Source organism: Cervus canadensis, chromosome 5 (assembly GCF_019320065.1).
Source record: "Cervus canadensis isolate Bull #8, Minnesota chromosome 5, ASM1932006v1, whole genome shotgun sequence".
In the NCBI taxonomy this organism is placed as follows: Eukaryota; Metazoa; Chordata; class Mammalia; order Artiodactyla; family Cervidae; genus Cervus; species Cervus canadensis.
Window position 1 is genome coordinate 34,190,630 of NC_057390.1, and position 25,075 is coordinate 34,215,704.

Consider the following 25,075-nt stretch of genomic DNA (forward strand, 5'->3'; position numbering starts at 1 on the left):
GGGAAAAATTTCTTTCTACAAATTAGTTCAAAAAATAGGGTATATATTACCAACACATTTGAACTTTCAAAGCACTATCCACAAATCTCTGTTAGCACTCTTTTCATAAGCCATTGTAATTGTATATTTATTTTTATGCAATTTCTTAGTAAGCTGTGAGTAGTTTAAGGGAAGGAACTGTGTTTTATTTATAATCTCAGCCACCAAAGGGCTTCCCTGGTGGCTTAGATGGTAAAGTGTCTGCCTGCAATGCAGGAGACTTGGGTTCAATCCCTGGGTTGGGAAGTTCCCCTGGAGAAGGAAATGGCAACCCACTCCAGTACTCTTGCCTGGAAAATTCCACTGATGGAGGAACCTGGTGGGCTACAGTCCATAGGGTTGCAAAGAGTCAGACACCACTGAGTGACTTCACTTTCGCTTTTCACTTTCAGCCACCAAAAAATGGCTGACATGTAGTATGTTAAGTAAATATTCTAAATAATCATGAAACATGAGAGTATTTAAAGGAATTATGACCAGAGCAGATACATGATATTGGAGCTCGCAACAGGGAGAAACCACTTCAAGCTGCTATGATCAGGGAATCATGAAAACTATCACACATATTTCTATGTGTTTTTGCCTACATAATGCTTATTGCAATAAAATGCTTCACCTAGCCTCCACAAGAGGTCATAGTCTTCTTTGGTCTAATGAGACTAAGGGATTTTACTTAACATACCAGACATACAACAGCTTACAGAAAAGAGCTCATTTTTTCTTTGATATTGCTGAGCACAGATATTACGCAAAACAAGCAGGAAGAAATCCTATGTGTATTTCAAAATATTACACAGACGCTTACAATAAATTTTTATTCTCCATTTAGCTATCTTGAGGCTAACCTAAAGTGTCAATAGCTTTCTATAGGTTATTGTCCCTGAAATTTTTTTTTAAGAGTGAAATGAAAGGTGAGCGGAAAGAATCAGCTGTTTTCTTGGGGTGGCTACCCCCAATTGAACCCTCAGATTTCACAGTTGCCAGTGATATTTCAATCAGACTCTCAGGAAATCTGACCTCAAAGGACATTTTTTTATGTCCAAAAGAAGAACTGGCAAATGATTAAATTGGGTATTCCTTGATATCCTGCTTTTTTCCCCCCAGTGAACCAAGCGCCTGATAAAATGCAAGTGTGTGTGTCTGTGTTTCCTTTTCTGTCTTGGTTGGGCCAGAAAAAGTATTATCCTTATGTTATATAGAGGTGACCAGTCACCTCCCCTTGCAGGACCTCTGTTCTAGGCAAATAGTGGGAGCAGAGATGGACAAGAAAGGAAGAATTCACAAATCTATGTTTCCTGGAATACCTTAATCTATATTAAGGTTGACCAAAGTGGGTGTTTCCATATTGCTCAGAGTATTGTCGATAAATGCATTTCAAGGCCAGGGAAAACATTGGAGTCCACGTTCATGTTAGCAAGTGCTAGAAGGAGTGTTGGGAAGAAGGGAATTGAGCACCAGGCTAAACCCCAAGGTCTAAGGCACCGTCAACCTTTGGAGTCTAAGGTCCCATCAGATTCCATAGCAACAGTGGTCATCAGGCCTCTGAGAAAGCTATAGAATCACAGGGAGTTGCTGCTGATTACTAACAAGAGAAGGAGAGCCATTCTCAACATGTCCTGAGACCTCCAAAAAAAAAAAAGATGGAGTAGTAGAGAATGCTACTTCATTCTTTCCTAAACTAGGAAGACTGGAAATGACAAATAATGCAATTTATATGGTTTTGAATTATTCAAATTTGAAATAATGTGATACAAAAATAGTAGCAAAGCATTGGTTTATGCAAATAATTGAAATAATGAAAACTTCCCACATTTTCTAATATGTAAAGAATCATATTTTAAAGCTGCTGGGACAAAGTGAATTGCACAGCGTAGCACTTCTTTGGTTGACAGACAGAAATACCTCTCAACCTTTATCAGAATCAGCATTTCTTATGGGGTCTTCCTGTGCCTGGGAGGGTATCTAGCAGCATCTCCAGCCTCTGCCCACTGCATGACAGTGAATAACATCTCAGGACATTGCCAAATGCCTTTTGCAGGGTGGGCAAAATTTCTCCCATTGAGAACTATTTCTCTAGGCCCTGTGTGAAGAGCAGTGTGTCTTGAGAGTAATGAGTTAGGGTAAAATGATTTGACATAAGATTAGAGAGTTAAGCAGGGGATAGATCGGGATAGGTCCTGTAAAGGCATTTGGATTTTCTCAATGTAAAAGGAAGCCAGCGAGTAGGTAGTTTAATCAGAAGTAATGGGATCACACACTGACTTCTAGTTGGAGAATAACATCATAGGAAGGCAAGACAGACAACTGTGAAAGAAGTCAAGGTGCATCTGCAAGCAAGAGATGGTGACAATTTGGACTATGGTAATGTCAGAAGAAGTAGATTCAGGATAAGTTGTGGAGGTGAGACCAAGATTTACTGGAGACCACAGAAGGAAGTAAAAGGATTAATCATGAATATCAGGCTTGAGCAACTGATGTTATGGTGTCTGTGGTAAATTAAACTTGGCTACAAATTCTCTGCTAGTCCCTTCATTAAGAGACAGATTATAAACTCCACTCTCGCCACTACTGTACCACATACCCTTTGATTCTAGATTGAACTAGTCTGAGGCAGAAATACAGCAGAAAGGACATTCTAGGACTTCTGAGGTGTGGCTAGAAGAAAGCTTTGCCCATGTTTCCGGGGACAATTGTTTTTGGTGCCTTGGAATTTCAGGTAGAAGTTTGACTACCATGAGTCAGTCATGCTCTGAGAAAGCCAGGCGGAGGTACCAGCAGGGCAGGAGTGACAAGGAGGTGCAGAGAGAAGATCTGCCCATCCAGCCCCCAGCTCTTCCAACTTCCAGCCAGTAGTGCCGTCTCAGCGGAAGTGAAGTGAAGTGAAAATTGCTCAGTTGTGTCTGACTCTTTGCGACCCCTTGGACTATACAGTCCTTGGAATTCTCCAGGCCAGAATACTGGAGTGGGTAGCCTTTCCCTTCTTCAGGCGATCTTCCCAACCCAGGGATCGAACCCAGGTCTCCCACATTGCAGGTAGATTCTTTACCAGCTGAGCATTCAAGGAAGCCCAATCTCAGCTGAGGCCCCAGACATTATGGCATGTCTGCAGAGTGGTGGGTGATTTCCGCTGTGCCCTGATCAAATTCCTGATGTACAGAATCATGTGATATAATAATAAAAACAAATTGTCACTCTAAGCCACTAAGTTCTGGGATCCTTTGTTATGCAACAATAGGTAACAGGCCAGTGTTATCTATGAAGACTTGAACATTTTAAAGAATCAGTTTAGGAGAGAAATCAAGAGTTTCTGATGTATTAAGTTTTCAAAGCTTGTGAAATATCTGTAGGAAAGACCAGTAACCAATTCCTATAAGAGCCTTGATCTCAGGGGATACTCAGGGCTGAACAGATAAATTTGGAAGTCACTAATGTAGAAGTAAGACTTCCTAGATGGCACTAGTGGTAAAGAACACCCCTGCTAATGCAGGAGACATAAGAGATGTGGGTTCAGTCCCTAGGTCAGGAAGATCCCCTGGAGAAGGGCATGACAACCCACTCCAGTATTCTGGCCTGGAGAATCCCATAGACAGAGGAGCCTGACGAGCTACAGTCCATAGGATCGCAAAGAGTCAGACATGACTGAAGCAACTTAACAATATAGAGGTAGTATTTAGACCCATAGCAATAATTAAGATCACTTTAGGAGAAAATGTAGAGAAACAAGGGAAATTAAGTCCTATGAAACCCCAACATTTTGAGGGTAAGTGGACTAAATATTCTTTTTTCTGTTTGCTTATCTTATGTCATGGATTTTCTTTTACCCATTTTTTTTTAACCAAACTGTTTCCCCCTCCTCTTTTAACTACAAACTCACCTTATAATTTGAGAAGCAGAATTAACTGCTCCCGTATACATTCTATTGGACTTTTCAAATAATCTCTCTTTTCTCTCATCATGTTACAATTTTTAAGTGCCTATATTACTCCTAACAGTGGTTCCCAAATCTGTTTGGCAACTAGAATAAGCAAAACCTTAGCACAGAGCTTCTGACTCTGTGAGTCTAGGAAGGACTCATGAAATAACTATTTTTTACAGACATTTCTCAGTTAATTCTAATGTACCCAATCCATCACTTAGAATTTTAGAATTCTTTCCAGAGATTCTGGACTTCCCTGGGGTAGATACCGCTGAATAAGGGGAAAAAAATAACAGAGTGATTGAAAATCTAAATTCTAGTGCCTTAGAATTCTAATTTTACCACCCATTAGCTGTATGTTTTTGGTAGAGTAATTAATCTCTCTGGGATCAGTTCCCTCATTTGTAAAATGGAGTTGATAGTGAAACTCATAGTTTTGTTGCGAGGCACACTACACCTGAAATAAGGCAACTGAATACATGCTATTGTTATTATTATTATTAACTTTGTGTTCTCAACTCCCAGCACATGGCACTTGGTCCATGCTGAAACAGTACTTTCTGAACCACTCCAAAAGGAAGTTAAGTAAATTTAACTTTATTGAGCATTCCCAGTGCTAGATAGAAATACTTTAACTAGGCTCTACTTTAACGTATATTCTTAGAAACAAGATAACTAGGGTGTGGAAACTGCCATTAGCCTGGTGGTGGTAGTAGTAATCAGGATAGACTAGGTTATGGAGACTTAACAATTAACCCTAAAAAGTACATTTTTTTCATCATGACACATGACTGATGCTAGCCAAGATGAGATAGAAGGTGAAACTATTCCATTCAGACTGACTGTGTCCCTACCGTAAGGAACATTTCCTTGCTGGGCATAGGGCAAGATAATGGGAGAATCACTGGCTAGTCACATGTTTTCCCAGAAGGAATATGCATCACTTCTGCTTGTAGCCCAAGACCAGAGTGACCCTGGCACCCCAGCTAACTGCACGGAGTATGAGGAACATGAGGGAGTTGATGGAATCTCTAGTGAGTCTAGCCTACTAGCATTCAACATAACACATTACCACCAAAAATTGTTTCTACTGTGTTCTAAGCAGTTATACACAGTTGCTAATGGTATTTTCACAAAACCTTTGTATCAAATATATTATTATCTGTTAATAAAGAAGGAAACTAGGAATAAAGAATCTTGTTGACTAATTGTCTTGAAACGTCTCCACACTTCACCATCCCTTAATTGCCATGGCTCACCAAGGAAGAGCAGTAGCTACTCTTCTGGAGAGCTGCCCCCTCCACCTGGGCCATTTTTCTCAGAACTTTGCATTTAAACATTTCATTCTCCTCATCCCCAGGCACTCCCTCACCTCTGGTGAAGCACTTCAAGGTTTCTACATCCATTTAAAACCATAAAAACATACCCAAACCCATACTCTGTTCTGAAATTTTCTTTCCCTTTACTTTTAAACTTCTCAAAACATAGGTCTACATATCTTGTTTCTGCTTCCTTACTACTCACCTAAAATCATGACATCTGTTCTCTGTCCTCACAATAACTGTGGCTACCCTCCATAGCTGCCAATACACAAGTATTAGAAATCACAGTGAGGCTGAATGAGCAACAGAACTAAAGTTTTAGATGCTGAATTTGAGTCCCTGTGCCTTGATAGCTTGGAACCCCAGGCAAACTTATCATAATCAATATTGAGTCATTTGCCCAAAACTGTACTACATGAACCCTTAACTCCAGGAAAACCCATCCACTCATTGCTCGTCAAACATACCTGACTCATCTCTACATTTTTGCCATTTCTATCGCTCTATCTGTCATTATTCCTTGCCTCCATCTTCTTGCACTAATCTAAATATTCCTGATTCTTTATGTTCTACCAGGTCCCAAGGCCTTCCAGCAAACATCTCAGCCCACAATTTTTTTCTGAATTAGTTTCTCTTATAAATAGTATAAGATTTTCTACTAAGATATGACACATTTTTTATAGAACTTTCTTCTTCCCCAAAATGCTTGCCTGCATTTGTTTTGTATTTATGGCTCTCCAACTCTGCCACAGCCGACTGAATGAGGAAGCAGTGACTTGTCCCAAGATGAACCAGTCGGAACCTCGGTCCTAATAACTCAAACTGGGACTCAGAGATAGGTAGCTAATAACCCTGGCTTGATTACTTAAATGAAAAATATAAAATTCAGAATAACATGGGAGTTGTGCTTAGCCACGTGCATAATAAAGCAGGAAAATCTTGATCTATAGAAAAATAAAGAAGGAATGTGGTAGGTATGCAGAAGTTTGAAGGCAGTTTGAAGTTTGAAGGCAGTTGCTGACCAGGGTTCTAACAGCACTCTTGTGATGTTTGCTGCATTTCCTGCCTTGGGAAAAGATATTCAGGTATCCAATCTAACTCCTTTGATGCTTTTTGGCTTGGAATAACTTTAGGATATTTTACTTTCAGCAAAAACAAACAAACTGTAGCCAAGAATCACACATTTTTACACTTATTCGCATATTACTTTGTACAGTTACTTAACGGTTTCAAATGTGTATATTTCTCTAATTAGGTTGCAAAATTTCTCTAATGTGGGATTTTGGTCTCATTTTCTTTACTTTAAATCCTCCCACCAGTGCCCTCTAGAGTAGCATTGTGGGAACTCAATGAAACCCACTGAGGCACTTTGTTAAGCTTAACTTTCTCCTCTTCGTGGTCTACTACAATGCTGTGAAAGTATCCGATCCTCTCATATTTGAGTTAAACAAAGGAGTTTTTGAGATTCCCATATCCATTCCTTCCAATCTTCTATTTTCACGTCTTAAAATAAAGAAATAAGTAGGAAAACAATAAGGAACTTTTGTCTAGACAGAGAAAGAGAGAGAGAGAGAAAAAAAAAAACCCTCCAAGACAGGATACTGATAAAAAAAATTCCTCACTAAATCAAATTTTGTCGTATTCCAATATTTCCTTATCTTTGTTAATATTTGCTCCAGTTTCAAAAAGGTGATGGGGTGAGGAATAATGTTCAAATCAAACCCCAAACTATGGACCAAGTAACTTTTTATTTGTAGACCTTAATGATTACATCTAAATCTGTTTTGATTACCACTGAGTGGAAAAAAGCTGAGTTAGGAAGTTGAACTGGAATCTTTCCCTTGTTCTTTTTTAATTAATTATATTACCTTAGATAAGTTATTTAATATTTTTGTTCATTTTCCTCAGCTGCCAACTGACAATAATAGACCATGCAGCTCACACACACACACAAAAAAAGATGAGAAGTAATACATTAGAAAAACATTTATAAAACTATATTAAATTTGATTATAGGAAGACTAACAATCAAATGATACTACTTTTCAATTTTAGTAGAATGTAGCTGAGTGTGAAAAGAAATCTCCAAGGATTTAAAGTATCCCTAAACTTATAATGAGATTCTCTATTTTTCAGGTCCCTTTCTTAGCCTGTGTTCGACCTATCTGTCATTTATCCTCCCCAATCTTTTTCTGGTTTCTCTTGAGCCCAGAGTGCCAGCTCTGTTCAATTGTGTGATAATTTTGTGCTATGAACAGTTCTCCTGAGTAAGTAATCAAACACAGACTCTGTGACTAGTCTTGGGAAGAGAAATCTCCAACCTGCAGACTCATAATATCAGTCCCCTGAAGTTGCCCAAGTCACTATGCTGTTCACAAAGACTTTGAAGCAGGAAATAAGGGCACTGTGATGGAAACCAGAGCATCTTACAATCCAAATATCATGAATAATCACTGTTATCAGCTATGAGCTTAGTGTCAGACAGGCTGAAATGTGCCTGGTCATCATTAACCAAGAATGGCCCTAAGGTGGGAGATAATTGGTCAAGCCATGGTAAATCACTTTGATAAGCTTTTATATGAATTCATCTTTATTTCAAATAAGACAATAAGGGAAGGACAATTTTGATCTCCCTTGACTTATATTTTAAAACAAATCTGGATAGAATGGTAATTGCTGTTTTAGTTACAGAAGATGTGTGTGCCTAGAGATATATGGGAAAAATTATTATAAAAATAATTCTCAAGTCTGAGAAGTAAACACCATGCGTGAGTAAACATGGTTGCTCTCTCCTTTTTATTTGTCTTCACTATGTTTTTTCTAAGTCACAAAACAAGAGCTTAAATCTTGCCTTTAAATTTTTTGAGTCAATGAAGAGAACTCTTGCCTGTGAAAATGCTGCCTGACCAAATTTAATACCTTAATGAATAATAGATAAATTTAATTTCCTCCTGATCCTCTCTCTACATGGCAGCCAAAGCAATCTTTTAAAAATCCAAATCTAATCATGTCACTTCTTGATTAAAATCCTTCAACAGGTCCCCCATTGTCCTCAGGATAATGTCCAAATTATTATATTTTTAAAAGAGATTTATGATCGATTCCTGATTATCTCTCAGACTTTCTCTACCTATGCCTTCTCATGCACTCCTCTCTTACACTGCTCCCCTGGCCACACACAACCAAGTTCTCTGGGTTCTAGTTGCACTGAGTCTCTTGACTCCCTAACAAACCCTTAAAACCATCATGTTCTGCCCCCTCCATCTGATAAGGAATCATTGTAATGATTCCTAATTCTGAGATGTGGGATCCTAATCCCTTCTACATGCCCCTCAAGCAACTTGTAATTATCCTCTCATACCCTTATCAGAGATATCAAATAGCTTCTCAAGGTCAGCATCACCTTATCTCCTCAGCACTGAGCCCCAAGTCTGGCAACAAGGAATTGCTCATTAAATACCAGATGGAGGTTCTATGAAAAATGGCTAGAAGAGACAGAGGAAGGAGAGAAGAGGAAAGACACTAGGGAGATCAAGAGCCTTGGAGCAACCTGGCGTATTTCTGAGTCAGCTGTCACCACTCCTCCCTGCTTTCTTTGAAGCGAAGTCGCTCAGTCGTGTCCGACTCTTCGCGACCCCGTGGACTGTAGCCTACCAGGCTCCTCCGTCCATGGGTTTCTCCAGGCAAGAATACTGGAGTGGGTACCATTTCCTTCTCTGGGGGATCTTCCCAACCCAGGGATCGAACTCGGTCTCCCGCATTGGAGGCAGACGCTTTAACCTCTGAGCCACCAGGGAAGCCTTAGTTTCTACTAATTCTCAGGTATAGAGGGAGTAATTGACTTCTGTCTTCCTCTCTTGTTCTAGGACATCCTCATCTTTGCTCCTTCCTTTTTCTGAATGGTGCGCTGTGTACTAAGTCACTTCAGTCGTGTCTGATTTGGGACCCTATGGACTGTAACCTTCCATGCTTCTCTGTGCATGGGATTCTCCAGACAAGAATAGTGGAGTGGGTTGCCCTGCCATCCCCCAGGGGATGTTCCCTAACCAGGGACTGAACCTGTGTTTCCTATGGCTCCTGAACTGCTGGTAGATTTACCTCTGAGCTACCAGGGAAGCCTGTACTCTCCAAATCAGTATTTGCTTTTCACTGCCATGTTCCTCTCAGGTCTTCTCAGATATGATTCCCACTAAAACAAACATCTTTGCTCTCAAGACCCCTAGACATTGTAAGTTATCCATTTTTTCATTAAAGACTGGGGGTCACTATGGTATCCCATCACAAAAATGCATCACATAATGAAGGCAGAACATTCTAGTATAATCCGGGAAAGGCTGTATAGCCCACAATGAGATCAGAATTTAACTGTAACCAAATAACACACAATCAGAGAGTGCTGATCTCCTTAATTCAATCTGTCTCTTATCTCTTTACATCTATTTAATTAGACATCTTCAGTGATAAATACATGGCCGTACTAAATGTAGTAGGGTGCCCTATAAATATGAGACTTTTCTTATTGCATTTTTCTTTGTTAATAATAGAAATTGTTACTTACATCACAGTATAGGCAATGACTGGAATTCATCATAGAAAGTGGCCTTTCTAGCAAGAGTAGATGCTCAGAGAGGAGTCTTTAAAGAAAAGAGAAATTATCCTCTAAGGAAAAGAAAGGAAAAAAAGGAGGGTCTTTCTAGGAGTATACATGCAGCAACAGACATCAGAATCAATACTGCCTCCAATACATCTATTTTGTGCCTACCTACTGCTGCCTGGAATATTGACTAAAACCCGCCTACCTAGATTTGTAGACTCAAAGAATGTGACCTTGAAGAACTGCACTGGCAAGTTTCTGATTATGCCACTGTCTTCTGAACTCAACCCTTAGCACATGAAAGTAAAAATGTAACAAATCATTCTCTTAACCTTGCATATCTGGAAATTAACTTGATATACACTTATACACAATGGCAAATCAGAGACCTCCCTAAAATAGTTTGAGTCCATTTGTGACCATGTCCAAACTCTATATGGATTATGTATATTTTTAATGCATTTTCTTCATTTATGGTTTTCAAGGGAAATTTTTAAAAACAAAAAATCACTCCAAACATCCATTCATAATGAACTACCAGGGTGATAAATATTAATACCATATACATATGGGCTTCCCAGGTGGTGCTGTGCTAAGGTGCTTTAATCGTGTCCAACTCTGCGACTCTATGGACTGTAGCCCGCCAGGCTCCTCTGTCCATGGGATTCTCCAGGCAAAGATACTGGAATGGGTTGTCATTTCCTCCGTTGGGGATCTTCCTGACAGAGGGCTCAAACCTGCGTCTATATGTCTCCTGAACTGTCAGGGGGTTTCTTTCCCACTAGCACACTCGAGAAGCCCACCAGGTGCGCAAGTGGTAAAGAATCCGCCTGCCAATGCACAAGAGGAGACGAGGGTTCAATCCCTGCATCAGGAAAACCCCCTGGAGAAAGAAATGGCAACCCACTCCAGTATTCCTGACTGGAAAATTCCATGGACAGAGGAACCTGGCAGACTACAGTCCATGGGGTTGCTAAGAGTTGGACATGACTGAGTGTGCACATACTCCCCACACACACACACACCATAGACATGTAATTAGCTATATGCCTTAAAATTATGCCTATAACTTTAAAAGGGCTTCCCTTGTGGCTCAGCTGGTAAAGAATCCACCTGCAATGAGGGAGACCTGGGATTGATCCCTAGGTTGGGAAGATCCCCTGGAGAAGGGAAAGGCTATCCACTCCAGTGTTCTTTAAAAGAATAAGTATTCTTTAAAAGGTAACAAATGAAAATATTTCAGTAACAGCCTGATAAATTTTTTCATGTAGATGTGATCTGAATCATTCTGGTCAAGTATTTCTATAAAAAGCATGCATGTTCCTATAGTTAGAATTATCAAGATAATCCTTCATTACACAGCCTCTCTCTTTTTTTAAGTATATAACTCTTGTGACCATTGTCTAACAATCACTATCTAGCATTCCCATAAGCGTTACACTGAGTAAGATTTTATTTTAAAATATTGTTATTTTTCCAAATAAAATGGAGCCAGCTACCAAATGCTCTGGGAGTTTAGATGTTATAGTTTTGGTTTTGTTTTTTTTTTGAAAGAACCATAAATTATTTATAGATTTTACTTTCTTTGAAAGGAGCAGATTCCAAAGATAGAATTTTCAGGATGATTACTTCATATTTTGTCCTAAAAGAAACAAGTGCATGTATCTTAACAGGACTAAACCCTCACACGGGTCATCAATATGTAACATTTCCTGTACCTTCACAGTACAACTAATCAATAAATAGCACACAGCATATTGTACAATTGCACTTAGGTCGAAAAGAAGAGGTATAAAATAGGCCACCCACACAATAACCTCAGTCACCAGAGAAATGATATAATTCTCTACAAATGAGAAGAGTCTTCATATCAAGAAATAGAAATTGTCAGAGAAAAATGAGACAGGTTTTACAGAAAATTACTAAAAGAAGCAGTGTGTCTTTGACATTTACCCAGAAATTTCTATTGTGTTTTGATTTCTATAGCCATTCTTAATATCATAGAGACACTTCCTCCTTCTCTACAGATCATCAATATTTCTTAATTGAAATCCAGCACGATCCAATAAATTGCTTCTTGGCAGGATTGTATAAAAATCTCATTCTTACTAGAACACAAGCTCCACTAATAAGGGATATGCTTTTATTCTGCTCACTGATGTATCATGGACTCCAAAAATGAGGGCTTGATGCATACATAGTGGTGCTTAATGAATGTTTGTTGAGGAATTTGTTCCAACTACCTGTTAGCTGATTAGGCATGAATTCAGTCTGCATTATGCTACCTGTGTCTGAGATTTGATATTTTTTTACATCCGAGTATCCCATTCTCTATTTACTCACCTCAGATTTCAGGTTTTGAAGGATTTGTTCTACCAATTTGCATATATTAGTAATGGTTTTTCATCTGTATAGGTATGTGAGTATTTTAAGTCATTAATCAAAAATAAGTATGAGAAAATGAGTGTTGCCATATTGAATTGTTACATAATTCTAGTAAAAAAAAAAAAAAAAGAAATGTGAAGAAGGGTACAGGATGGCAGTATAGGAAGACCTTGAGCTTACTCCTCCCATGGACACACCAAATCTATACCTACATATAGAGCAACTTCTGAAGAAGACCTGCAGGCTGGTTGAATAGCTACTGTGCATACAAGGACAACATAGAAATGGGAAGCAAACAGAAACAAGTATCCATGGGAATCCCAGCTCCAATGCAGTGACTTTCAATGGGGAGGGATATTGCTGAGGGGCTCGAGTACAGACCCACCCACCTTGGAACACAGCAAAAAAAAAAAAAAAATTAGCAGTTTAAAGAGCACCTAGATGATATGGGAAAGAAATCCACTTACTAATCTTATGGTTTATGCAAAATGAGCATGGGACTGCTAGAGCCCTCTCTAGGGCTAGAGGTATCAGCAAGCAACATTGCTGGAGTCTTCCTAGGACTTCCCCTCGTCTGTGCCTGCTCCAACTGCAGCTGCCCTACCAAGGCAGCCTCAGGCACAGTGCTCCCCATGAACTGCCCCCAGACCACGTTCACTCTAGACCCAGCTACCTTGCTGAAGTGGCCTTAGGCACATCACTCCCCAGGGACTGCACCCAGGTCACACCCGCTTGAGCTTAAGATGGCCAAGCCACCAGGCACATGTAGTCTACACAGGGCATGCTCCCACAGAAGACCACTCCTTCAAGGCCAGGAGAAGTAGCTGTTTTGCCTAATTCATACAAACAAAAAGCAAAAGTCAAACAAAATGAAGAGAGGAATATATTCTAAACAAAAGAACAAATAAAGCCCCAGGGAAAACCAGATAAAGAATTCAAAGAAAAGGTCATAGAACGTTTGCCAAACTCAGAAAAATTAAAAAGCTGAGAGAGAACTTCAACAAAGACTTGGGATAAAAAAAAAACACAATCACAACAGAACAACGCAATAACTAAAATTTTCAAATACAATGGAGTTAATCAAGAGCAGATTAAAGAATACAGAAGAATAGATATGTAATCTGGAAGACAGAGAAGAGGAAATCACCCAATCATAACAGAAAAAAGAAAAAATTAAGTGAGGAGAGTTTAAGGGACCTCTGGAACAACATCAAGCACAGTATCAGTAACATTTGCAATATAGGTATACAAAAAGAGGAGAAAGGGACAGAAAAACTATTTGAAGAGATAATGGCTGAAAATTTCCCTAGCCTGGAAAGAGAATAGAATCCAGGTATAGAAAGCACAGGGGAGAGAAAAAAAAAAATCCCAAACAAGATGAACCTAAAGAGACTCACTCTAGACATTACAATTAAAATAGCAAAAGTTACAGATAACCTTAAAGGCAGCAACAGACAACAACACATCACATACAAAGGAATCCCCATAAGACTATCAAATGATTTTTTCAGCAGACATTTTGCAGGCAATAAGGGAGCAGGATATACTACTATACAAAGTAGTATAAAGTGTTGAGAGGGGAAAAAATACAAAATAGTGTACTGTATCTGGCAAGGTTATCACTCATAACTGAAGGAAAGACGAGGCAATTCACAGACAATCAAAAATTAAAGCAGTCCATAAGCATTAAAAGGCCCTAACAAGAAGTGTTAAAGGGTCTTCTGTAAGTGGAAAAGAAAAGACCACAACTAGAAATAAGAAAATATATGAAAGGAAAAATCTCACTAGTAAAGGCAAATATATAATAAAAAACAGTGGATCAGCCACTTAAAAAGCAAGTATACATTAAAAGACAAAAGTTACACAATTAACAGCATGTAGTTAAGGGATACACAAAATAAAAGATGTAAAATATGACATCAAAACAAAATGTGGGACGGCATAAAATGCAGTGTTTTTAGAATGCCTTCAAACTTCAATTTTGTTGTTTACTTGCTCAGTCATGTCTGACTCTTCTGCAATCCCATAGGCTATAACCCACCAGACTCCTCAGTCCATGGAATTCTCCAGGCAGGAATACTGGAGTGGGTAGCCATTCCTTTCTCCAGGGGATCTTCCTAACCCAGGGATTGAAATCAGGTCTCCTGCATTTCAAGCAGGTTCTTTATCAGCTGAGCCACCAGGGAAGCCCAGTGACTTAACAGCTTAAAATAGATGGCTATATGTACAGATCAATATATAAGAACCTCAAGATAACTGGACACACAGAAAGTAAGGAGAAAGAAATCCAAACACAACATTAAAGGAACCCATTAGACTGTAAGTGAAGAGAAGAAAAAATACAGAACTACAAAAACAACCAGAAAACAAGTAACAAAATGGTAATAACTACATACCTATCACTTTTATTTTAAACATAAGTGATCTAAATGCTCCAATCAGAAAGTTAAGGTAGCTAAATAGATAAAGGAAACAAGACTAATCTACATGCTACTTACAAGAGACTCACTTAATATCTAAAGACAAAAATAGACTGAAAGTAAAAGATTGGAAAAAAGATACTCCATGCAAAATGAAAGCTTGGGTCACAACACTCATATCAGGTGAAATAGACTTTATAACAGCTTATAACAAAAAACAAGGAAGAGCACTATAGAATGATAAAGTAGTCAATCCAACAAGAGAATATAACAGTTACAAGCATTTATGAACCCAACATAGGAGCATCTAAATATATGAAGCAAATGTTAACCAATAAAGAGAGACATAGACATGAATATAATCATAGTGAAATGAAAGTTGCTCAGTCATGTCCGATTCTTTGAGACCCCATGGACTATACAGCCCATGGAATTCTCCAGGCCAGAATACTGGAGTGGGTAGTCTTTCCCTTCTCCAGGGGATCTTCCCAACGCAAGGATTGAACCCAGGTCTCCTGCTTGTGGGCAGATTCTTTACCAGTGGGGCATTTAAATACCCCACTTACATTAATGAATAGATCATCCAGGCAGAATTTCAATAAGGCAATGCTAGCATTGAATAACATATTAAATCAAATGGACTTAATAAATATTTTTAGAACATATCATCCAAACACAGCAGAATACATATACTTATCAAGTGCATATTGAACATTCTCTAAGACTGCTCACATATTAGGCCACAAGATAAATCTCAATAAATAGAGGAAGATTAAAATTGCATCAAGCATCTTTTTTGGCCATAACAGTATGAAGCTAGAAATCAATTCAAGAAGGAAACTGAAAAAACACAAACATTTGGATACTAAACAAGTTGCTCATTTATTATAACCATGAGTTACTAAGCAAATCAAAGAGGAAATAAAAAAATATCTTGAGACAAGTGAAAACAGAAATAAAATGGTCCAAACTCTATGGGACAAAGTAAAAGCAGTCCTAAAAGGGAATTACAGAGAGAAACAACCCTAGCTCAAAAAACAAAAATCTCAATTAAGCTACCTATCTGTCATTTAAAGTAAAGAAGAACGAACAAAATCCAAAGTTATTAGGAAGAAGGAAATAAGATCAGAGCAGAAGTAAATAAAATAGAGGCTAAAAAATAAACAGTAGAAAGGATTAATGAAACTGAATTAATTGTTTTAAATGATAAAATCAACAAATCATTAACCAGGCTCATCAAGAAAAAAGAGCCCAAATAAATAAATCAGATAAGAAAAGTTACCATTGACACCACAGAAATTCAAAGGATCATAAAAGATTACTATGACCAATTATACATCAATAAAATGGACAACAGAGAAAAAAGGATAAATTCCAAGAAACACATCTTCTACAACTGAATCATGATGAAATAGAAAATCTTAATAGATTGATTACTGGTAACAACGTTGAATCAGTAATCAAACCCCCTCCCACACACACACAGAGAAGTTCAGAACCAGATGGCTACATAAGTTAATTCTACCAAACATTTAGAGTTAACACCTCTTGGCAACCCACTCCAGTACTCTTGCCTGGAAAATCCCATGGACTGAGGAGCCTGGTAGGCTGCAGTCCATGGGGTCGCTAAGAGTTGGACACAACTGAGTGACTTCACTTTCACTTTTCACTTTCATGCATTGGAGAAGGAAATGGCAACCTACTCCAATGTTCTTGCCTGGAGAATCCCAGGGACAGAGGAGCCTGATGGGCTGCCGTCTATGGGGTTACACAGAGTCGGACACAACTGTAGCGACTTAGCAGCAGCAGCATTCTCACATTATTACAAAAAATGAAAGAGGAAGGAATACTTCTAAATTTATTTCACAAGGCCAACATAACCCTGATATCAAAACCATTCAAAGTTTCATTAGGTCCCATTTCCAATATTCTGGGAGGTGGGTCATAGAGGATCTTGCTGTGATTTATGTCGGAGAGTGTTTTGCCTATGTTCTCCTCTAGGAGTTTTATAGTTTCTGGTCTTACATTTAGATCTTTAATCCATTTTGAGTTTATTTTTGTGTATGGTGTTAGAAAGTGTTCTAGTTTCATTCTTTTACAAGTGGTTGACCAGTTTTCCCAGCACCACTTGTTAAAGAGGTTGTCTTTTTTCCATTGTATATCCTTGCCTCCTTTGTCAAAGATAAGGTGTCCATAGGTTCGTGGATTTATCTCTGGGCTTTCTATTCTGTTCCATTGATCTATATTTCTGTCTTTGTGCCAGTACCATACTGTCTTGATGACTGTGGCTTTGTAGTAGAGTCTGAAGTCAGGCAGGTTGTTCCTCCAGTTCCCATTCTTCTTTCAAAAGCTTTTGCACTACAAAAGGAAACTATAAGTAGGTGAAAAGACAGCCCTCAGATTGGGAGAAAATAATAGCAAATGAAGACGGACAAAAGGATTAATCTCAAAAATATACAAGCACTCCTGCAGCTCAATTCCAGAAAATAAAATGACCAATCAAAAAATGGCCAAAAGAACCTAAACAACAATTTCTCCAAGAAAGACATACAATTATGGCTAACAAACACGATGAAAAAGCATGGCTCACATCACTCATTATCAGAGAAATGCAAAATCAAAACCTCAATGAGTACCATTACACGCCATCAGGATGGCTGCTATCCAAAAGTCTACAAGCAATAAATGCTGGAGAGGGTGTGGAGAAAAGGGAACCCTCTTACACTGTTGGTGGGAATGCAAACTAGTACAGCCACTATGGAAAACAGTGTGGAGATTTCTTAAAAACTGGAAATAGAACTGCCATATGACCCAGCAATCCCACTTCTGGGCATACACACTGAGGAAACCAGATCTGAAAGAGACACGTGCACCCCAATGTTCATTGCAGCACTGTTTATAATAGCCAGGACATGGAAGCAACCTAGATGCCCATCAGCAGATGAATGGATAAGGAAGCTGTGGTACATATACACCATGGAATATTACTCAGCCATTAAAAAGAATTCATTTGAACCAGTCCTAATGAGATGGATGAAGCTGGAGCCCATTATACAGAGTGAAGTAAGCCAGAAAGATAAAGAACATTACAGCATACTAACACATATATATGGAATTTAGAAAGGTGATAACGATAACCCTATATGCAAAACAGAAAAAGAGACACAGAATACAGAACAGACTTTTGAACTCTGTGGGAGAATGTGGGGGTGGGATATTTCAAAAGAACAGCATGTATACTATCTATGGTGAAACAGATCACCAGCCCAGGTGGGATGCATGAGACAAGTGCTCGGGCCTGGTGCACTGGGAAGACCCAGAGGAATCGGGTGGAGAGGGAGGAGGGAGGGGGGATTGGGATTGGGAATACATGTAAATCCATGGCTGATTCATATCAATGTATGACAAAACCCACTGGAAAAAAAAAATAATAAAAAATAAATAAATAAATTAAAAAAACCATTCAAAGATACTACAACACGAGAAAATTACAAGTCAATGCTCAAGATGAAGATAGATGCCAAATCCTAAACAAAATATTAGCAAAGTGAATCAACAATACATTAAAAGTGTCATATTCCTTGATCAAATGAGATTCATTCCAGTGATGCAAGCATGGTTTAGTATCTGTAAATCAACCAATGGGATACATCATATTGCAAAGATAAATAAAGGATAAAAATCATATGATCATGACAAAATAAAGGATAAAAATCATTTGATCATGTCAATAGATGCAGAAAGAGCATTTGACAAAATTCAGCATCCATTTATGATAAAAACACTCTCTCAACAAAATGGGTTTAGAGAAAATTTATTTCAAATTAATAAAGGCCATATAAAAGAAACTCACAACTAACATTATACTCAATGGTGAAAAGCTGAAAACTTTTCCTTTAAGATTAGGAAAAAGAGAAGCATGCCCACCCTTGGCACTTCTATTCAACATAGTATTGGATATCCTAGACATAACAATAAAACAAACAAATTAAAAAAGAAATTAAAGGTATTCAAATTGGAAAGGAAAATGGGCACTATTTGCAAATGGCATGATACTAATGCTGGGGAGGATTGGGAGCAGGAGGAGAGGGGGACGACAGAGGATGAAATGGCTGGATGGCATCACTGACTCGATGGACATGGTTTGGGTAGACTCCAGGAGTTGGTGATGGACAGGGAGGCCTGGTGTGTTGCGCTTCATGGGGTCACAAAGAGTTGGACATGACTGAGCGACTGAACTGAACTGAACTGAACTGATAGTATATAGAGAAACCAAGACTCCACCAAAAAACTATTAGAACAATAAATAAACTCAGTAAAGTTGCAAGATTCAAAACTGATATACAGAAATCTCTGGCCTTTCTATAAACTAGTACAAACTATGTAAAAGAGAAATGAAGGAAATTATCTAATTTACTATTGCATCAAAACAATAATACTTAGGACTATATTTAAACAAGGAATGCAGTTCTTAAACCTGTACTCTGAAAACTGTAAGACCTTGTGGAAAGAAACTGAAAATGACACAAATAAATGGAAAGATTTACCATGCTCACTGAATGCAAGGATTAACATTAAAGTGTCCATACTACCCAGAGCAAACAACAGATTCAATAGTCTCTCAGAATACCATGGCATTTTTCATAGGACTATAATAAAAAATTCTAGAATTTGTACAGAACTACAAAAGACTGTAAATAGTTACAGACTCTTCAAAAAGAACAAAGCTAGAAGTATCATTCTTCCAGGCTTGAAATCATACCACAAAGCTACAGTAATCAAAACCATGTCAAACTTGCACAAAGAGACACATATGAATGGAAGAGAATAGAGTCCAAAACTAAACCCATGCTCATATGATTAATTAATCTACAACAGACAGAAGAATCAAGAATATACAATGGGGAAAAGACTGTCTCCTCAATAAATGGTATTAGGAAAAGTGAACAGCTACATGCAAAAGAATGAAATTAAATCACTTTTCATATACCATATATAAAAATAGATGTAAAACTGAATTAAAAACTTAAATGTAGTTCCTGAAACCATAAAATTTCTAGAATAAAGCATAGGCAGTAACCTCTTTGACATCAGTCTTAGCAATATTTTTTTAGATGTGTCCCCTCAGGCAAGAGCAACTAAAGCAAAAATAAACAAATGAAACTATATCCAGCTAAAAAAGCTTTTATACAGTAAAGAAAACCACCAAAAAAATGAAAGGCAATCTAACTGGGAGAAGATATTTACAAGATATTGAATGATATATTCAATAAGGGGTTGATATTCAAAACATATAAAGAACTCACATAACTCAATATCAAAAACAGAAACAACCAACCCATTTTAAAAATGGGTGGAGGACATATAGTGTGTATAGTCAATAATTTTGTAACAACTTTATATGGTAACAGATGGTAACTGCTCATATTGTGAAAATGTATAAATCTATTGAATCACTGTTATATACCTGAAACTAACATTGTATGTAAACTATAATATCATATGTAAACTATAATACTGTAATTATCATTATAATATAAACTATAATATTGCTTTGGAGTAGGCAATGTCAAGCCACTCTAGTATACTTGTCTGGAGAATGCCATGGCCAGAGGCTGGAGGGCTACAGTCCATGGGGTTGCAAAGAGTCAGACACGAGTGAAACAACTTAGCATGCATGCATGCATAGTATTGCTAATTATAATTCAGTTAAAAAGCAAGAAATGCAGTCATTAGGCTCTGTTGCCATGTCATGAGTAAATACATGATTCCTATTAAATAGACTTTTTGAAGTAATAAGACTCTTTCATGGAATTTGCTACTTAGATGACTTTGTGAGCTTTTCAGTCTGTCAGTGAGTCAGAAACACTATACATATGAAAATATATATTATATATATATATACACACACACAGGTATTTATACGTATATATATAAATTTTTCATATATGCATGCATATGTGCACTTATACATACCAGATTTGACTAGTTTTTTTCACACAGAGAGAACAGGGAAGTTACACGCAGTGTTTGCTTTGCCATCATGGAGAACAGGAGTTCACAAAATATCGATAATAAAATAAGCCATAAATGTGGTCTAGTATTAAAGTAAATTAGCATCCCAATGACATAATGACTATGGTAAAACACATAAACTTTATTGACATCAATAGCTATTATCAAGTCAGGTTTATTGATGGTAAAATAAAGAGGGCTGAATTTCACAAAATTCCCAGTAATTGACAATACCATGTCAGAAAGCCTCTAGAACAGATTGACTACACACAAGTATACAAAACACAATCAGGTCAAAATATCAGATCTCAGAGATCTTATTCTAGTATTATTGGTCAAAGTAAATAAAATATGTTTACTGAGCAAAAACTATGTGGGGAATAAATAATGAATAGATACCATCATCTCAATCTCAAGATGGGTATAATCTGATTGAGGAGACAGAAAGTCACACATGAAGAATGTAGTGCTTGTCTCCCCTCCTATAGTTTCTCCTGATACTCTATCAGCTATTCATATCTATATCTACATGAGGTCCCCTCTCTCCATTCACTGCTTAGTTAAAGCCTATCCCTTCCCTTTTCTGTCTAACTGGTATAGCCTTTTCAGTTCTATCTACTCTTAATGACATCAGTATGGGGGACCTAAAACTCAAATCTGACCATACCACTTCCTTGCCTAAAACATTTCAATGCCCATCTCTTCACTAATTCCTTAGGACTGACATAAGACCTTTGAAAACTTAGTTCCTCTCTTAGCTACAAAATAATTGCCTAAGGTTCCTCATTTTCCTTTTTGTGAATTTTATTTTACCCATTACTGTTTATTTAGCTATGGCATATATATCCTGTTGCTTCCCGGATGGTCCTAGGGGTAAAGAATCTGCCTGAAAATGCAGGAGATGCAAGAGCAATGGGTTCAATTCCTGCATCAGGAAGATCCCCTAGAGAAGGAAATGGCAGCTCCCTCCAATATTCTTGCCCAGAAAATTCCAAGGACAAAGGAGCCTCGAGGGCTACAGTCCATGGGGCTGCAAAGAGTCAGACACAACTGAGAGACTAAGCACAGAACAACATGCATGAAATAGATAACTAACTAATGAGAACCTACAGGGAAAAAAGGCATAGGACATATATTACCCTTAAAAACACACTCCAATATACTTTAAGTGCTGACAAGTGCAGTATTTGATTTTACTTATACAAGATACCTAGAACAGTCCAGCTCATAGAGTCCGAAAGTACATTGATAGACACCAGGAGCCAGGGGCTGGGGGTTCGGGGGGGAATGGGGAGTTAGTGTTTAATGGGAACAGAATTTCAGTTTAGGAAGGTGATAAATTCAGGAGATAGATGATGGTGGGAGTTAAGCAACAATGTGAATGTACTTAGTGTCACTGAACTGTACAGGTAAATATGGTTAAAATAATGTTTTACATTTTGTGACTTTTATCACAATAAAAAAAAATTAAAAGAAATCAGACTAGTCAATTAACATTAAAATCTTTGAAGAGAAACCTTGACAGTCCTAATATAAGAGAAACTCTTTATCAGTTATGAGCTGTAATCTCAACTTTACCTCCAGTAGGGGGCCTGACATGTCCCTCCTCAGAGGATTTTCCATCTCTTAGCATCTTGAAGGGTCACTGGACAAAGAACCACCCGACAGTATTTCAGAGATGTGAACAGGGCAAGTGACATTAAAAATCAGATGAATGATGCCCACCATGCCCTGTTATTTAGAGAAAAATCTCAGGAACAAAGGGATGTAGGGTTAGAAGCTTCAAACTGACAGGATTGTATTTTTCATCCTGACAAGGGGGCAGGGCATTGCAGCTTCGGGACACCCATTGTACACCATGGGCCACCTGCATGGCTTGCCTGGAGTTGTGCACTGCGCAGGAGCCGGCAAGGACTCTGAGAAAGGTACTCAAATAGAGACTCCTTTCGGTAATAGAAAAGAAGCTTTTCGAAATCCCGTTTCTGGCATTTACCTGAGATCACTGAAATTAGGATCTCAAAAAGATACTATATCACTCCCATGTTCACTACAGCAAGAGTCACAATAGCTAAGATGCAGAAACAACTTCGATGTCCTTCAACAGATGAATGGACAAAGGAAACATGGTGTGCGTGTACAAGAGAATATTATTCAGCCCTGGAAAAAAGGTAATTCTTTAACATGTGACAGCACGTATGAACTTTGCAGACATTATGCTAAGTAAAATAAGCCGGTCACAGAAAAACACATGCTGCATGATTCCACTTACATAAAGTATCTGAAATAATCAAATGTGTAGAATCAGAGAGTATGAACGGTAGTTGAAGAGGCTGGGGAAAGGGGAAATTGAGAAGTTACTAATCAATAGGCACAGAGTTTCAGTTAAGTAAGATGACTACATTCTAGAGATTGGCTCTACAACACTGTACCTACAGTTAACTATACTGTACTGTCCCTGGTGGCTTAGAGGGTAAAGCGGATGCCTGCAATGTGGTAGACCCAGGTTGGATCCCTGGGTGGGGAAGATCTCCTGGAGAAGGAAATGGCTGCGACTGAGCGACTTCACTTTCATTGTACACTTAAACATTGGTTAAGAGCTATATCTCAAGTGTTCATGTGCTCAGTCACGTCCGACTCTTTGCGACCCCGTGGACTGTAGCCCATCAGACTCCTCCATCCATGGGGGTTCTCCAGGCAAGAATACTGGAGTGGGTTGCCATGCCCTTCTCCTGGGGATCTGCCCAACCCAGGGATTGAACTCAGGTCTCCTGCATTGCAGGCAGATTCTTTACTGTCTGAGCCATCAGGGAAGCCAGGTGTTCAAACTGCAATTTTAAAAATTTAACTTCTGTCTCTTGAGGCTATAAATGTAAATTCTTACCTGCTACACTTCAATACTAAAATGATTTTTTAACTGTCCTGATTAGACCAGACCATGACATCATAAAATCACTATATACTGTGGACTACAAATGGGCCCAGTCACTGCTGCTGAGAGCTCTAAGCCTCCTCCAACCGCAAAGTTGACTTCCAGGCAGGTACATGCCACTTGGACAGAATGAGAGTGCAGTATCAAAAGTAAGTAGACATAGCTTAAGTGTGTTTCCAAACACAATAATGGACCCATCACAACTGGAAGGAAACAATGGTACTACTTTTTCCCATCAGCTCCATGAAACTGGCAGCTATGTTGGTTTGCCGTGACCGAGGGGCTGCTGCTGGTTACTTGCTAAGTCATGTCTGACTCTCTGCGACCCTGTGGACTGTAGCCTGCCAGGCACCTCTGTCCATGAAATGCTCCAGGCAAGAATACTAGTGGATTGCTATTTCCTGCTCCAGGGGATCTTCCCGACTCAGGGATCCAACCCATGTCTCCTGCTTGGCAGGCAGATTCTTTACCACTGAGCTACCTGGGAAGCCTCATAACCCAGGGAAGAGATATTCAAAACACCTATGTTTATTTGAACTGACCCTGAAGCTGGAAACTCCGTTTCCAGTCATTTAGCAAGTCTAGCTCAGCAGTCTGCCGTGGAGCATCAGTCCTGGATGTTCCTCAATCTAGGCACGCCTCCCTGTGATGTCCTCTGGTTGCACTCTGCAGAGGCTGCTGTCTCCTCTCCTACTTCCTATTCCTGGGTTGCTGGATCTGTTACTTTAAACAGAATGAGAAACAGCTGATTTGCTATCTTTCTCTTTTTAAAGGCACTTCAAAGTCATTACTTTATGGAAGCTACCATATAAATCTCCTCTCCTGTTATTCTTCTGAATATCTTCTTTAACTTTCTGTATGTCCTTTCCTAATCTTCCACACTACGTTGAAAAGTAGCCTCTCCTGATAATGTGCTATTGATGGATCTGCACCAGTCTATTCCCGGCCCCTTATAAATCTTACTTGGAACAATAAAAGTATTCATAAGATCATTTCCTGAATATATTACATTTAATCTAAAATTTAACTCATTTCTCCATTTTCATCAATCTATTTCTTCAAGTTTAAAAACATTTCAATTTAACTGCCTCCACAAAATGGCAACAAGAAATATTTCATTATCCCTAGATGGATGTGATGTTTCAATATTTTTTTATATTAATAAACTCTTCCAAGTTATGGTTAGAGGCTAAATAATCTTTTCTAAATTTCAATTATTTTAGACCTCAAATTTTCTATTATATGTCTTTACTCTTATTATGTTTTAATTCTGTGTTCAGCATTCTGTTTTCTCACATCTGTATGTTCATGTACATTCTTAATTGTACTTTTCTCTTTTAAAACACTGATAGCATTATTTTTGCACAAGTATAATAGAAAGGATGATACGGAGCTTTCTCATTAGCTTGATTTTTTATCGTTGTGCGTTTACAAATTAGCTTGAACTTAAAATTC